General features: G+C 35.6%; 1 protein-coding gene across 1 annotated transcript in view; it reads right to left on the reverse strand.

Moving 5' to 3' along the window:
- LOC148835345 (semaphorin-3D) overlaps positions 1-13,801 on the reverse strand; it is a 66,624-nt gene extending 52,823 nt beyond the window's left edge. The window contains exon 1 of the mRNA XM_088917535.1: positions 13,723-13,801. The gene's annotated coding sequence lies outside the window, so the exon portion shown is untranslated. The remainder of the gene's footprint in view (positions 1-13,722) is intronic.
- Between the last annotated feature and the right edge of the window lie 272 nt (positions 13,802-14,073).

The following is a 14,073-nucleotide window of genomic DNA, read 5'->3' on the forward strand; positions in this document are numbered from 1 at the left end:
ATGCACATTCAAAATATTGAACTTTTTCCAATTTTGTGTCAAATTATGATTTATCTGTATGGAATCGCACAATTTTCTGCAGGATTGAACGTTTGCTTGTAGATTGGTGTAGGCAGAGGTTATTTACTGCATTTTAGGAAATAATGCTGGATTTTTAAAATAAAAATGAGATCTGTGTGTGATTTGTTAAATAAAGTGTTCTGACTTTAATCTGCTTTTCTCTTAAAAATGCTTATTTTTTGGAATGGTAGTGTAGCCACTCTTTATTTGGTATAATGACTGGTTGTATCACTTGATGTGCTGATTATAATAATCTCTATTGCTTGTACTTATTATTTTCTGACTTTATTCCTTATTAAAAGGAAACCAATGTTTTTTAATCATCGCCATCACCCTGTATTGTATCACATTGCAATGTGTTCTATATACACTAACAAGCATTTTTTTTTAAAAAAAGCATTAATTTATTTGAGTTAAAATTTTGGGGACAGAATCATTGGCATGATTTTTTTGCTAAACACTCTTTGGAAAATACTTTGTTTTCTTATGCAAGCCTGATTATAAGGTAAGGTATTTTCCTTGAATTAGGGAAACCATTTCCAGACAATGCTGCTTGTCTAAATATATACCCAAGGGGATGAGGATAGATGTTGCTTCAGGCTAGGATTTGCTTAAATTAGAGGGTAACGTTGATGTGTCTTTTAAGCTAATTAAGGTGTGACATGGAATGTTTTGACCTGTTTTTAAGTTGTTTTTAGTAGGATAAAGAAAATAACAGACAGTGGTAGAGAGGGGATTCATTAATAGTGTATGGAGTAATTTGCACTATGTTGAAATATGTCGGAAATTTCCCTTTATCTCAAAAAAAATTATTAAGGTAATTCTGAGGTTAATTTGGTTTGTAAATTAAACAATAACAAATTGTATGGTTAATCAACAAAGAACGTTCATGACATTACACATATAGTTACATATATTCTAACGCATAGATCAGATATTTCAAACAAGGTGATTATTACAGAGAGATGCTACATTATGTTAAATATGAATGAGCACCAAATGCAGTGTAATTGTCCCATTTGTCCAGATCTTTTACTTATCACTTCATACACATACAGTATAAGTTTTCTGCATGAGAGTATGCCTCAAACCCCACACGACACTCTAGAACAGGGGTGGACATTCTGCCTCTGGAGATTCAGAATAATGGTATAATGGTTCACTCTTCCATCATATATTTCTAAGCATTTGGAACTATCTGATCACTGAAACAATTCTTCATTTGTTATACTATATCCAGTACTGTAAATTAGAGATCACTGGACACCAAGATATCATCCTGTAGTTTTCAAGATCAACAACTGGTCATTCCTGAAACGAGCCAACTAATTCACATTCATCAATTAGTTTTAAGTCTTCATTAATTCATGATTTAAGGGTGATCTATAAGACTTTCTGGACTATGGCTTTCCTGAATTAAGGTTGACCACCCCTGATCTAGACCAAGCTACCACATACTGCAATGCTTACAGTTGTGTCATATACTGTACATATTATACTGTTCTTTTGGCAGGTCTCTCTATTTGACTTTGCAATCACTAGAAAACAGATTTCAGATTTCAAAATCATGTAATCTATGTTATAGACTTATTTTATTAAAGAAGCTAAATCAAATGAATATGTTGAAGTAGGGATCTGCATCAGCATGCGCTGGCTGCACAGAAACAAGTAAAGGCTAATTCCACACTGAAAAACAGAAATGAGAAATACAAGGTTTCGACAGCACAGCACAAAACCGAAGAAGGTACTGTACTATAGACGAAAGATTGTGTTTCACCTTTCTATTTTTCAGCTTGAAATTAAATTCAATGAATCACACTAGAATAAGAAAAGAAACTAATTGTTAATTAATTCAATTCAAATCTTCTGGTACAACAAATAGAAAAAGAGAAGTGAAAATGAACCAAAGCCCTTAATCCTTTAACAGGTCTTCAGCTTGTAAGCAATTGTTTTCATTCACAATAGACAACATTTTAAATATACAAGTCCTAAGCTCCTGTAAACAAAGAGGGGGCAAGATGGAAAACAACATGTAGGAGACAATGGGTTTCGTCACCTGCAGCTCCTGCCGGATCTCTGCGCAGTGATCAGCCTGCTGTTATTTATCTTTGTCTTCATGGTCTAAATATACCATTTGGTTTGATATTCGATAGTTCTGACTGGGCTCACGGAAAAAGAATGTTATTGGAGGGGCCCTGTATTATATAGGAATATTCATCAGACACAAGTGCTCATTTTATTCTGGGAGGACGCTGCAGTACACTGAAACCAAAAAGGCCTAGAGTTCAGAAATCTTTTTCCATTAACACACTACCTCATGGTGCCATACGGGAGATCTTAAATGACCTCCAAACTGATAAAAGATTAGTGGACCATAAATTGCATCAGAGTGGAGAAAATGTGCCTGATATCCCATTGAGTGCAATGTCATGTATTAAAGATTCTTCATTCAGGCTAGAATAATTTGGTCACCAGCTTATCCACTCTCCACAAACACAGACAGTTTATCAAAGGACAATGATGCTATGTTTACTGATTTTTTGCTCATTGTCCCGGCATATTGTATGGTATTCCAAAATTAGTGGAATTTGAAGACATCCTGTTCATAACAGGATAGACGTAGTTTACACTTGCAAGCATTTCTGACCAAGTAACCACTTCCTTAAAGGGATAGCCAGAGGTGCACGTGAACAGCTGTTTAAGCCCTGATGACTGAGTCAGCGTGCCTGGCGTGAAGAGCATTCTTCAATAGCTGTGTTTAATTCTGAAAAGAAACGTCATACACTCAGCCTCCGTGCTGTATGTGCTTTTCCTGAGGTGCACTTTAATAGCAAGTACATCCATCACTTCTGGCATTTAAACAAACTCCAGGAAATAAACAAATGATTTGGCTAGCTTTCAGCAGTGTAATGTTTGTTGACTTTGAACAGATAAGAAATAAGGAATTGTAACAATGGCTGAAATATATACAAAGATCTTTAATTACTCAGGGGACAAGAGAGATGAGATGCTCTTGGTCTACAGCTTCATACCAGTTTAACCCACATGTACTGGACAGAAATGAATGCTTGGTGTATTCTTAGCCAACAGGAGGACATATTAATGCTCTCAACTTAGTGGAACTGGAAAGCGGACCTTGGAAATCTGTTCCCAGTTATCAGCTGGCTTTAAAATTACAGGATATCTAGAGGTAGTTTGAGATTTTTAGAATTTGCCCCGAAACCATAGTTAAACTAAGTACAGCCAACATTTGAAGCAGGTCTGAGTACACCCATTAACCATTCAGTTGCTTTCTGTAAGGAATATGTTTAAAATAAATAATTAAAATGTACTGTTTATTTCAAAACTCGCAATTGTGCAGTTCTATTAAAATATATATTGTCCCTGTCTTGTACAGAAAACCAAAAATCACAAAAACACAATAGTGAAGGCACTGTGTAAAGGACCAAAATATCCAGGTTGTACATACAGAATCCACTAAAGATTACACAAAAGACAAATCTTACTGTGAAGGTCCAAAGTACTGTTAAAATATAGTTCAAACTGCAACAGACTAATGTGATTCAGGCATATGTATAGAGATGTCAAATAAATATATGACAGCTTTATTAACTGCTATCATTAATAACATTTTCAAACAACCTCAATAATAGACAAATTATTTCACTTGGCTTTAGCTTCAATGAGAAATATAACTTTAACACATTCTGTTTTGTTATGATGATTAAATGATAGCCATAGCTGGACCTTGTTCAGTCGATAGTGGGGGTTTTTCCTCACCATGTGTGATCCAGGACAACTGATCAAAGCAGGCCAATTTACCAAGAATCATCTACCATCAGCCACAAGAGTCAAAATAACCAAATCAGACCAAACTGCAGTCCTCATTACTGAAAATTCCTGCCATGCTCCGAGATTAAGATGTTATGGAGCACCTGAGCTGACCTTTTTAAGAAACATAAGAAAGTCTGAATGGGGAAATGCCATTTGGCCCATCTAACTCAGTAACAAAATCTTTCAAAAACACACTTTGTTGTGCTTTAAACTATAGGGTGAGATTAAGAGAAGTGCTCTATGTGAAACATACATTACAGGGCATCAGAAATGTTACAAACATGAGAAGGCCATTTGGTGCTTGGTAGTAGCTAATTGATTCAAATGTCTCAACAAACCATTTCTTGAAATAAGCTATGGAATCATCTTCAGTGATTCCTAGTTGGTTTATTCAAGACTTTGTCTACAAATGTGCCAACTGTGCCAGAGAATGAACTTGGTTTCTCTTCTTTGGGCTTCATCTAGAGTAAGAATATCATTTCCATATTATGATGAAAAACCTGTACATACTTCCTAAATGAAGTCTTACTAATTCACTGTAAAATTTTAACATAACTTCCCATGATTTTAATGCTACACTTTTAACTATATATTTTAGCATTCTGTTTGGTCTTTTTATTACTTTAATACCACATTATTTAAAAAACAAAAATGATGTGTCAGCAATTTCTCAGTTCTCAAATTGCTTCTTCAATCTCAGCATTTCCCTCTTTGTGATTGTAGATTGCTTTTGTACAGTATGTAAAACCCTGCACCCTACACATCAAATGTCTTCTGGGTGATGTTTGCCCTGTACTGTATGTGATATAAATATATTTTAAATAAATGGAAGCGTCCAGTTTTTGCCAGTTCTCCTAATTTTGTATAATCTGTAAACTTAACTAACAAAACCTAGACTGTTGATGTAGTGTGCCTGTGGCGGAGCCTTCCTATTAAAAAAATTGTCAGTAGAACAAATCCATAAACAGTCTAGGGACTCAATCTAAAACAGTTCAACAGTTCATGTCCCAAATAGTATAAAAGATATTTCAAAACTGCATCACCATCTACAACCTTCAATTTAAATATATATGCAAGGGAAGTTGTTACACAGGAATGACCACACTGGTCCACATTTTGTCCACAAGATGCCACTGGAATCCCAGAAGGCTGACAATTACTTATTTAAAGCAACAAGTCACCAGCCAAGGCTTAGAGAAAGGGATGAGACAGAGCCTTATCAGCAAAGTATAGAAGCTGAGCATTTGAATGCAGAGGAATGGCTAACTTCGATCTAAGCATAATCCCTTGGCCACAGAGTGTGTGGTGGTTTTCATGTGGTCTTTTCTGACTAAAACAGTCCAGGGACACCAGTGACATTCTTTTTGGGTGGTCTCTCTTGGTGACCAGGTCATCTGTTGCCCCCGGACACCAAACTCAGCAGGGGAGGAAGGGAGCAAAAAACTGTCACAAAAACAACTAAAACTAGTGTATGCCTTCCCTGACAACGCCTATTCAAATGCCTGATTGCACAGTACACATTACGGTTATAATGTACCTCTTGTTGGAAGAGAGGATGTTGTATACACTGGAGCATTGCTTTTACAAAATAAACTGAAATGGCAACAACACTCCAACACAATCTGCTAGTTATACCTTTGTCACAGACAATGTAGAACAATATAGACAAAATAGAACATTTGGAACTAGAATGTCAAAATGAAATCTAGATTGTAAGATAGAAGTACAACTATTACTGTACAAAACATTACAATTAGCCATAACTATATCAGAATCAAGATCATTATATTACCTTCATTTGCAAGTTTATATCAGCCCACATTCCCACACGATCCTTTTCAAGGGTAACAAGGCAGGACAAAATCTATCACTTAGCCTATTTCACTGAAAATCTATAACATGTACTGTGAGTGTAGTTAACGGATTCACATAATGAGGCATGTGGTAATGACATATTCCAATTAGAGAAGGTTACCATGAATGGTATCGAAAGAAAATACAGGAAATGCTACATGTTTAATTGCTCAATCTCATGTTAACAACACATACTGAAAGCTGGAAGGACTTTTAGGAAATACATTCAATTATAAAACAACATATGCCTTACCTTTAAATACACACCCCTTGGTTCAACAGCTTAACATACTGGTGCAATGTACAGTATTTCATTATATATAATTTAAATATATCACATAGATGAAAGTATATGTAAACTTTTATGAATAAAGACTTCATGTTGTTGCCATTTAAAGTATCCAAGTCTAAAAGCTCAGAAATCAACATGGAGTTAAGGTTAGCTGGATTTCTAAAAAACAGAGAACCATGCCAAATGTAAAAAAAGATGTCATGCAGGCTGGTCTTCACACTTGTCTGATCATCAAATGAAGTCACTTCCAAACTTTTCTATCCTTGCAAAAGGCATTCCTTTCATAAGAAAAATGTGTTTCTACAGTGAAGCATCAATAAATGAGAAGGCTCTGGGCCTAGAATCACAAGTCTGGTTATCATGACTATTTTTATTTAATTATGATTTTTGCTGCTGGCTTGTTAGTATAACCAAAGAATAACGGGGGAATGTTTGAGACGTAGCTATCTCTCTCATAGTCAGCCATATATGGCTTGTGATGAGTACAGTGCTCATTGCCATACATCTAAAATGATAGATATAATGTTAGGTGTCAGATAAGTGGGCATGACAACAATGTGCCTTCCAATAAAGTACCTTCGTTAATTGCCCTAGTAGTTTATCTAATCAAGGTGACATGCCTCATTGATGCATTAATCTTACTGCTTTGCATTTAAATTATAATTATTGGACTAAGGCAGTTGACATTTATTTCTTGATAGATTTCTCTCTGAATTTCTGTTTTTCATAATTTAGCACGGATGTTTGAACAAGATGTGGACAAGCAAGCCTTGACACAAAAACGTATTTGTATTTATTTCACATTTCCTGTCCTTTATACTGGTACACATTTTGTTCTAGCGGAGAAATATGATATAGGGGTAAGCCTATAAAAAAAGAGAGAAAATGATTTGGGAGAAGGTCATAAAGAGTCCTCAAATACTTCACAGAGAAGTACAGCAATAACCCTCCCCAGATCCTGCCTCCTTCCTCACCCCTACTCTACTGTGGGCCCTGTCAGTTTGTGGTGAAGAAAAGCAGGCCTGGGACTGTATGGGCCCTCTAAGGGAGAGGTGGCAGCATAGGGATCATCACAGTACAAGTCTCGGGAGGAGGTTCAGGGTTAATTCAAGGAGAAAAATAAATGAGCATGAGGCTTTATGCAGAGGAGCTTGACAACTGAAGCAGAATTGAAGACTGGCAGGATCCTTTAGGTAAACGCAGAAGACTAATAATAATAAACTAAGCTGCTGGAGAAATGGAGTGGGGCACTCAAAAGACACAGGAGACCAATATGAAACACACACTGTATGATCAGATAATAGATCTGTACAGATCTGCACGTGGAATTTTAAGGGTCCCTGTTTTAAGGAGCTTGGGCTGGAGAACTGTGCTGCATGTGTGGGGAATACAAACAAGGGAGGAACACAAACTTTTTAAAGGCCTTTTTCTTGTTCTCCGGTGTTTATAGACATATAAAGACTTGTATTTCTATATTTCTCAAGAACTAATTTTGTTTTACAAAACTCGTCTTATAAGGCCCTGCTCTTGTCTTATAAGGCATTTTTTTCATTTAATGGGAAAAGAATTACCTTTGGCAATAGTTTTTGAGTAACAAGCTTGTTGAAAATCTCTACCATTCTTTTTATTTCATTAATAAAGCAGTCTTGACATAACATACACGTAAAGCAAAAACAACTTTAGATTATATAGCAAATTGCGTTATTCTTTATTCCAATTTATAAGATTTTAATGATTTATCTAAAACTCTGACCATTGTTTCTTAAGAAAAGACAGTACAATTAAAGATACCCCAACTAGAGATTCCTCCTGTCAATGCTAACATAATATTGTGATGTTTTCCTGCTGCGCATGCTTAATTCCAAGCATATTTAAAGGAACATCAGTGCATATGTTAAAACTGTACAGTCACTGGGTAAAATCCCATTAAAATTTTTGTGTACAACTTTTTGGTCACCACCCTACAAAAAAGATGCGGCTACTCTAGAATCAGTCCAGACAAGACACTTTTAACAGCTCAGAAGTATCTCCTTCTGTGGCGAGCTAAAAGAGCTGAATTTTGTAGTCTTGAATAAAGAAAACGATGAGGCTACTTGATTCAAGCATTCAAAATGCTCAAGTGCATTGAGAAAGCCAACCCAGTAAACACATTCAGAATCAACAGTGAAACACCAACCAGGGAACAAAAGCGGATGCAGAAGAGCATTCAAAACAGAGAACAGCAGGTAGAGGAATGTGGGGATCTAGAATAAAGTACCAGTTGTGTTGGTGTAGCTGAAACACTAGCTTTACCGTAGTAAGAAGCAACTGGATGAGGTCACTAGATCCCTTAGGTACATTACTAGCAACCCAACAAGCTAGAAGAATCAAATGGCCTTCTCGCATTTATAACCTTTCTTATGATCTGTAATGTATTTTTCATGCAGAGTACTTGCCTTCCTCCCACCGTAAGGTTCAAGGGGGGTGTGCCTTCAAAAGATTTTGTTACTGAGCAGGTTGCTGGCAGAGTCAATGAAATTGCTTTCAACTTTTGCCTGCTGATTTAAAAAACATCTTGCAGACACACTTCAAAAATTATCACTGCAGCTGTGAACCCTGTAGAAATGATCAATTATGCACTCATCTGACACATGAGGAAAAGACAAAGAAACCAGGGGAAATTCCAACATTTGACATTCATTTAGCACCCTGTCTACTTCTAAAGCGCTTTCCCCCTAATCACAAAACAAGACTGACAAATAAACATTATTTTATACTCTTATTACAACTCATTTGAATCTGGGAGAGCTTATGTTACAGCTGCTGGAAAAGACCTCACACATTCATGTGAAAACTGTGAATTCAAAACTCGGGGTTGTTTTATGATCTGTCTTAGTTACATATTAACCCAAAACATATAAACAGATGATATAAAAATAGTCAGGAATAACCTGCAGATCTTTATAAAGCAAAATATATTAAATATCAAAGTGCTTAAGAATGGGCCACATTATGAAGTGTTATCAAACCATTCTTTCCCATTTCCTGTTGCAGAAAATGAATTATAATCCCCATGAAATCCAAACTTCTAGGCCTCAGTTAAAGTCACATCTGCCGGTGTGTATTTAACATTACTTTCAGTACTTTCGGGCATGTGCAGCAAGGTATTCCTAAATTGCTTAGTGATTTGTTTAGCCAATAACTATTATTATATCTTTATATGTTGTTTGTAAACAAATAAAGAATTTATATATACAAAATCTATTAAAATACACCAATGATTAAAATGTTTGAAAAGGGGCCACAGAATTTTATTAGTTAATACTGGAATAAACTGCATTATTTCAAATAGTTTTTTAGATATTTCTGTTTGGGAACAAGTTGATCTGATGTCCAATTCTTGCCACTCCTTGTTAATGTCTTTAGTGGCAACCCCTTAGAAATAGTTCAGCCAAGCACAGATAAGTAGTCAGAATAGTACGATAAAGCACTGACAACAGCAGATAAAGCATGGTAAGTATCCTCGATGTGGGAGAACTTGACAAATTAGTATGCGTGTTTAACATTGCAAACTCTTGTACGTACTTTTTTTTATGATGGAAATGCTCCCAGCTCCTTTCCTTACAATCCTTTTCAATAGAGGCCCCAAGAGAGAGAAGTGTTGCGGTCAGAGGGAGCAATTTAATGCATCGGCCCACTTCATTCGAGTGCTGTGAGTACAACTCCCAGAAGTAGCATTTTAAAGATGTCGACAAAACACCAGCTTTCTGGGATGTCACTGAGGTGGAGAGGTTTGTGAGTGGGGGAGGGCCAGAGGACGACAAAAGCTGTCGCTTTGGATGCAAAATATAAAACATAACTTTGCATAGCCCCCCCCACCCCCCGGAACTCCAATTAGAACCAACAGGTGGTGCTTTGTATAAGCATAAGGACATTTATAAGCAGCCTGTGCTGATGATCATTTACTCTACAAGACTCATCGTCATGATAGAGCTGCTTGCCAGAAAATTAGTTTAGAATCCTTACCTTTTTATATTCCCGTTTCACATTTTGCGTTTAAATGTCATCCATTTGAGTTAATTGTACCAACAGCTTGTGAATGTGACAAATAAACAATCGTCTTCTAGGCAAGAACCTTGAGCAAGGTTTAATTTGACCAACAGACCATCAAGTTACATACAAAATGTGTATATCTGCAAATTCCTGTTATTTCATTGCTTGTTCTGGATGATTTGTTTCTTCTTGGATTGTTAAATGCCAAGATCACTACTGTGCTAAACAAATCATTCTATATTAATCATGCATTTACCACTGAGGTATCTTTACACCTGCTTTTTTTTAATAAAAGGAAGCAGACAAAGTTGTAAAGTGTCACATTTTTAGGATGCAAACACAAAAGTCATCAGAGACAGAATAAATTTTTCTTTTTCTTTTTTACTTTTCCTAAGTTTGCATCCTAAGTTTTGAAAACAGGCTAAGTGTAGGAATTCTAAATAAAAAAAATAGCAAGAGATTATATATATATATGAAAAGGCTATTCTTCCTGGTCATCATTTTTAAATTGTCCTATATATATATGATGGAAAGTGTTATACATATAGAATGTATTCTGAATTCTGACTGACCTTATGTTTGCAGAATAAGCAAAGTACTAAGTTGAAACAATAATGCCTAAAATGAATTATCTGATCTGGAAGAGAGAAAAGGAAGGAGAAAAGTACAGTATATGATATGTGTACTGGAAAAAAGGTCTTCATGTTCTCCAGCAGATTTTTATTTTATTTTGAGCAGTGCTAACTTGCTTTTTCTCTATCATGTAATCATGTCTATCAACCTATGGAAATGTTCTCCAAAGCTATTTTTTCCCTAGAATTGTTAGTAAGCATGAGAAAATGCGCAGACAGCAACACAGTATGTGGACCAATTTAAAGTAAATGAAATAACAGGAAAAAGAAAACAATATGCAGTTCTAAGTTCAATACTAACTTACCACTATACTGTATGTGTGGTGTAGTGCAAATTCCCATTTCCTCACTTGGTGAGACATGTCGGACAGTCCATTCATGAACTGGTTACAAATCAAATAAAATGAAAATGAAAGGATATGTTTTGGGTTTGTATATTACATTAATTGAAAGTGATTATACAGTTCAATGTCTTCTTAATTAGTTTACAGGAACATTGCATTGACTTTAATCTTTTAACATTATCATCAATCTTTTAAATAGCGATTTTTGGATATATTTTTATTTTCCTAAACATGAACATCCAGTGAAATGTGCATTGTTTCTTGAATATGATTTACTTTTTATTCAAAATAAGAAAATGACACCAGGCTGTGGCCAATGTGAAATCGATCATGGATAATTCATCATACTTTTTTCCTCTACTTCAGTATTCTAAGTTTAAAGAACTTTCCATTTGTGAGGTTACAGTAATGTTTTTGCAATAGTTTACATTGTTCTCAATACACATGCCACTGAGGAAAACAGCTAAAATTTCCAGTCTAAAAGTCCAATTCCAAACTTGCAAGAACTGGAATAGAATCTTTGAAGGAAAAAAATGTCAGATGGTCATGCTTCTAGACAATTCACACTTCAGAAACTCCTGGCAACAAACCGTGTCGACAACTACAGCAGGCTCTCCACTGCCAATGCTGTTTGACAGCTTTGTTAAATGGGCCCTAAACACTATTACACAAGTGCAAGAACACATGCTAAGAATTCAAGCTGTCTGAACCTCCCAGATGGTTAGTGCATCAGCTCCAATAAACCAGAAAATAGCTGAAAGAAAGCAAAAACTTGAACTCAAAGATCTTTTTTTTTGCCTTCTCTTTCAACCTATTGCTTGAAACCCGCTTACCTGCTTGCATTTTATAGCGTGTCTGTCCGTCTGGCTTGGAAATAACTAGACAAACATATTCACTCTCAGACACCTACATCACATCTTCCCCTGGCTAGGGAGGGGTCGTCATGGAAACCGAGTTAAGGCAGGAGCAAAACCGTCGCTGAAGGTTGTCTTCATTAGCAACAGGTCTCGTTTAAAGCAAAAACGTATATCGAAAAAATGCTTTCTTTTATGCGTGAAATGAGATTTCCTTGATATGCGGATCTTAGTGCTAAACCGTTATATAAGCGTAAAAATTACATTAGCTTTGGTTTTTATGATGTTTAACAAATAAAGCACTATTAGATTAGCTGGATTTCCGTATTGAGTTAAAGTTGTGTTTGATAAGCCTACCAACTTTAAGAACTGAGTATATCACTAGCAAATAGCAAATATAAAGAAATAGTCTGTCAAAAAAAGAAAAACAAGTGCTTTAACGCCTAAGGGAGTCGCTCTCTGGCGCGTCCTACTGTATCTTGCCTATTGCGCTTTTCAAATCCAGTTCAGTATTAGGGCTGCCACGATCTTGTCATCGCTCTCATCTAAAACGGCCAGTAGCAGAGCTATTTAGCCCTAATCGTAACATAACCCGTAGAGACCGGGAGGATTACAGGTCCGGTTTCATCTTTCTTTCCAAAAAATGGACAATTACAAAATTCCTCAAGTTTGTCGGTTTTTTCGCAAGCGGGTACATAAAATTGGCAATAATTCATTTTTTCTCCTCGTTATTCCCCAAATTGATTTTTTAATATCATAATGGCGCAGATTTGATCATAACCGTGCAGTTTTGTCTCAAGATAAACTGTAGGAAAAAGCCATCTATTTCACATACCCACATAAAGATGGATTATAGTATGCAGAACATCTCAGCATTTGACCTAACAGTAACCCTATCTACATTTAAATCTTCAGTGATGCCAATCTTAAGTAACATGCTGCCCAAGTATACTAATAAGTTTGTGCTGTTTTAACTAAGCATATTACCTTAAATATGGTTCCTATTGCATTTTTATTGAAAATAAACTAGTTACTGTCTGAATATTATACATTCATGTATTTTTTTATTTTAATAAAAAATATATATTCTAAGATGTACAACTATTTGTATACAAACAACGTTCATCACAGGAAAACCAACAGCATCTTCGATTGAAGAAAAAAAACATCAAATTAACCAATTACCACTAGTATCCTCCCATTTGACGTACTTTCACTTTGTAAATACATTGTGCAATTCATTCAAAAGTCTTTATGTCATTAGAAGTGTTTAGAGACGACAAAGTCTATCGTTAAACAAGCATGGGAATGTTTCCTTTGTGCATCTAAACATTTCTCCTGTGAAACTGCAAAAAAGTATCGGGGAAAAATGTTTATAGCTGAAACACGAGTGCAACGTATACACTGGGTTATGAACTATATGTATTTCGATAAATCGAATACGATTCTACCATTCTTAGTCAATAATTCCCAAGTGAGTTAAGGTACTATTTATAGCTCAAAAACACATTCAATGTTATTCTGTATAGGGCTAACCAAGCAACACGAAGGTTGTAGCCTACAGGATACATTACATTAAAGGTGTTACTTTGTCAATTAAGTTATTCACCTACTGAATTGTTGAATTCTGCACTTTAAAAATACTTTAAATTATGAGACAAAGGTATCAAGGATCTATATCTGTACAGAAACTTTGCCAGATTTGACCAATCTTTATAATTTCCTCTCTGTTCTGATATTCAAATTATACATTAAAAACGAAAGGCTTAATTCGCATTTTTACAAACAATAAACTATGTCAAAAAACAAAACAAACTTACCCAACTTTTTATTTATAGGAACCGGTCAAATGCACCTTTTTCCTCAAGTCCTATTTCCATACAGAACCCTTTCTGAAATGACATTACCCGTACACAACTCACCCAGCAGCGCTGTGACGTTTTCCTTAATTGTTTCTAGGCTCATCCCCTTTCATAGTACTATAAACAAAACCTACACGTGTCAAGAAAACCACTCCTTGTATATGCTTACAAACATATTAACAAGTGTATAAGATCTTATACTGTACGTGTGCAATATCCGCACTACGCATTTCTTCCATATTACGCGTCATTTCGCACAGGTGTCTAAATCCAGTAACACACTCGGGTTACAGTTATATATTCAAGCGT

Source organism: Atractosteus spatula, chromosome 5 (genome assembly GCF_055471065.1).
Source record: "Atractosteus spatula isolate fAtrSpa1 chromosome 5, fAtrSpa1.hap1, whole genome shotgun sequence".
In the NCBI taxonomy this organism is placed as follows: domain Eukaryota; kingdom Metazoa; phylum Chordata; class Actinopteri; order Semionotiformes; family Lepisosteidae; genus Atractosteus; species Atractosteus spatula.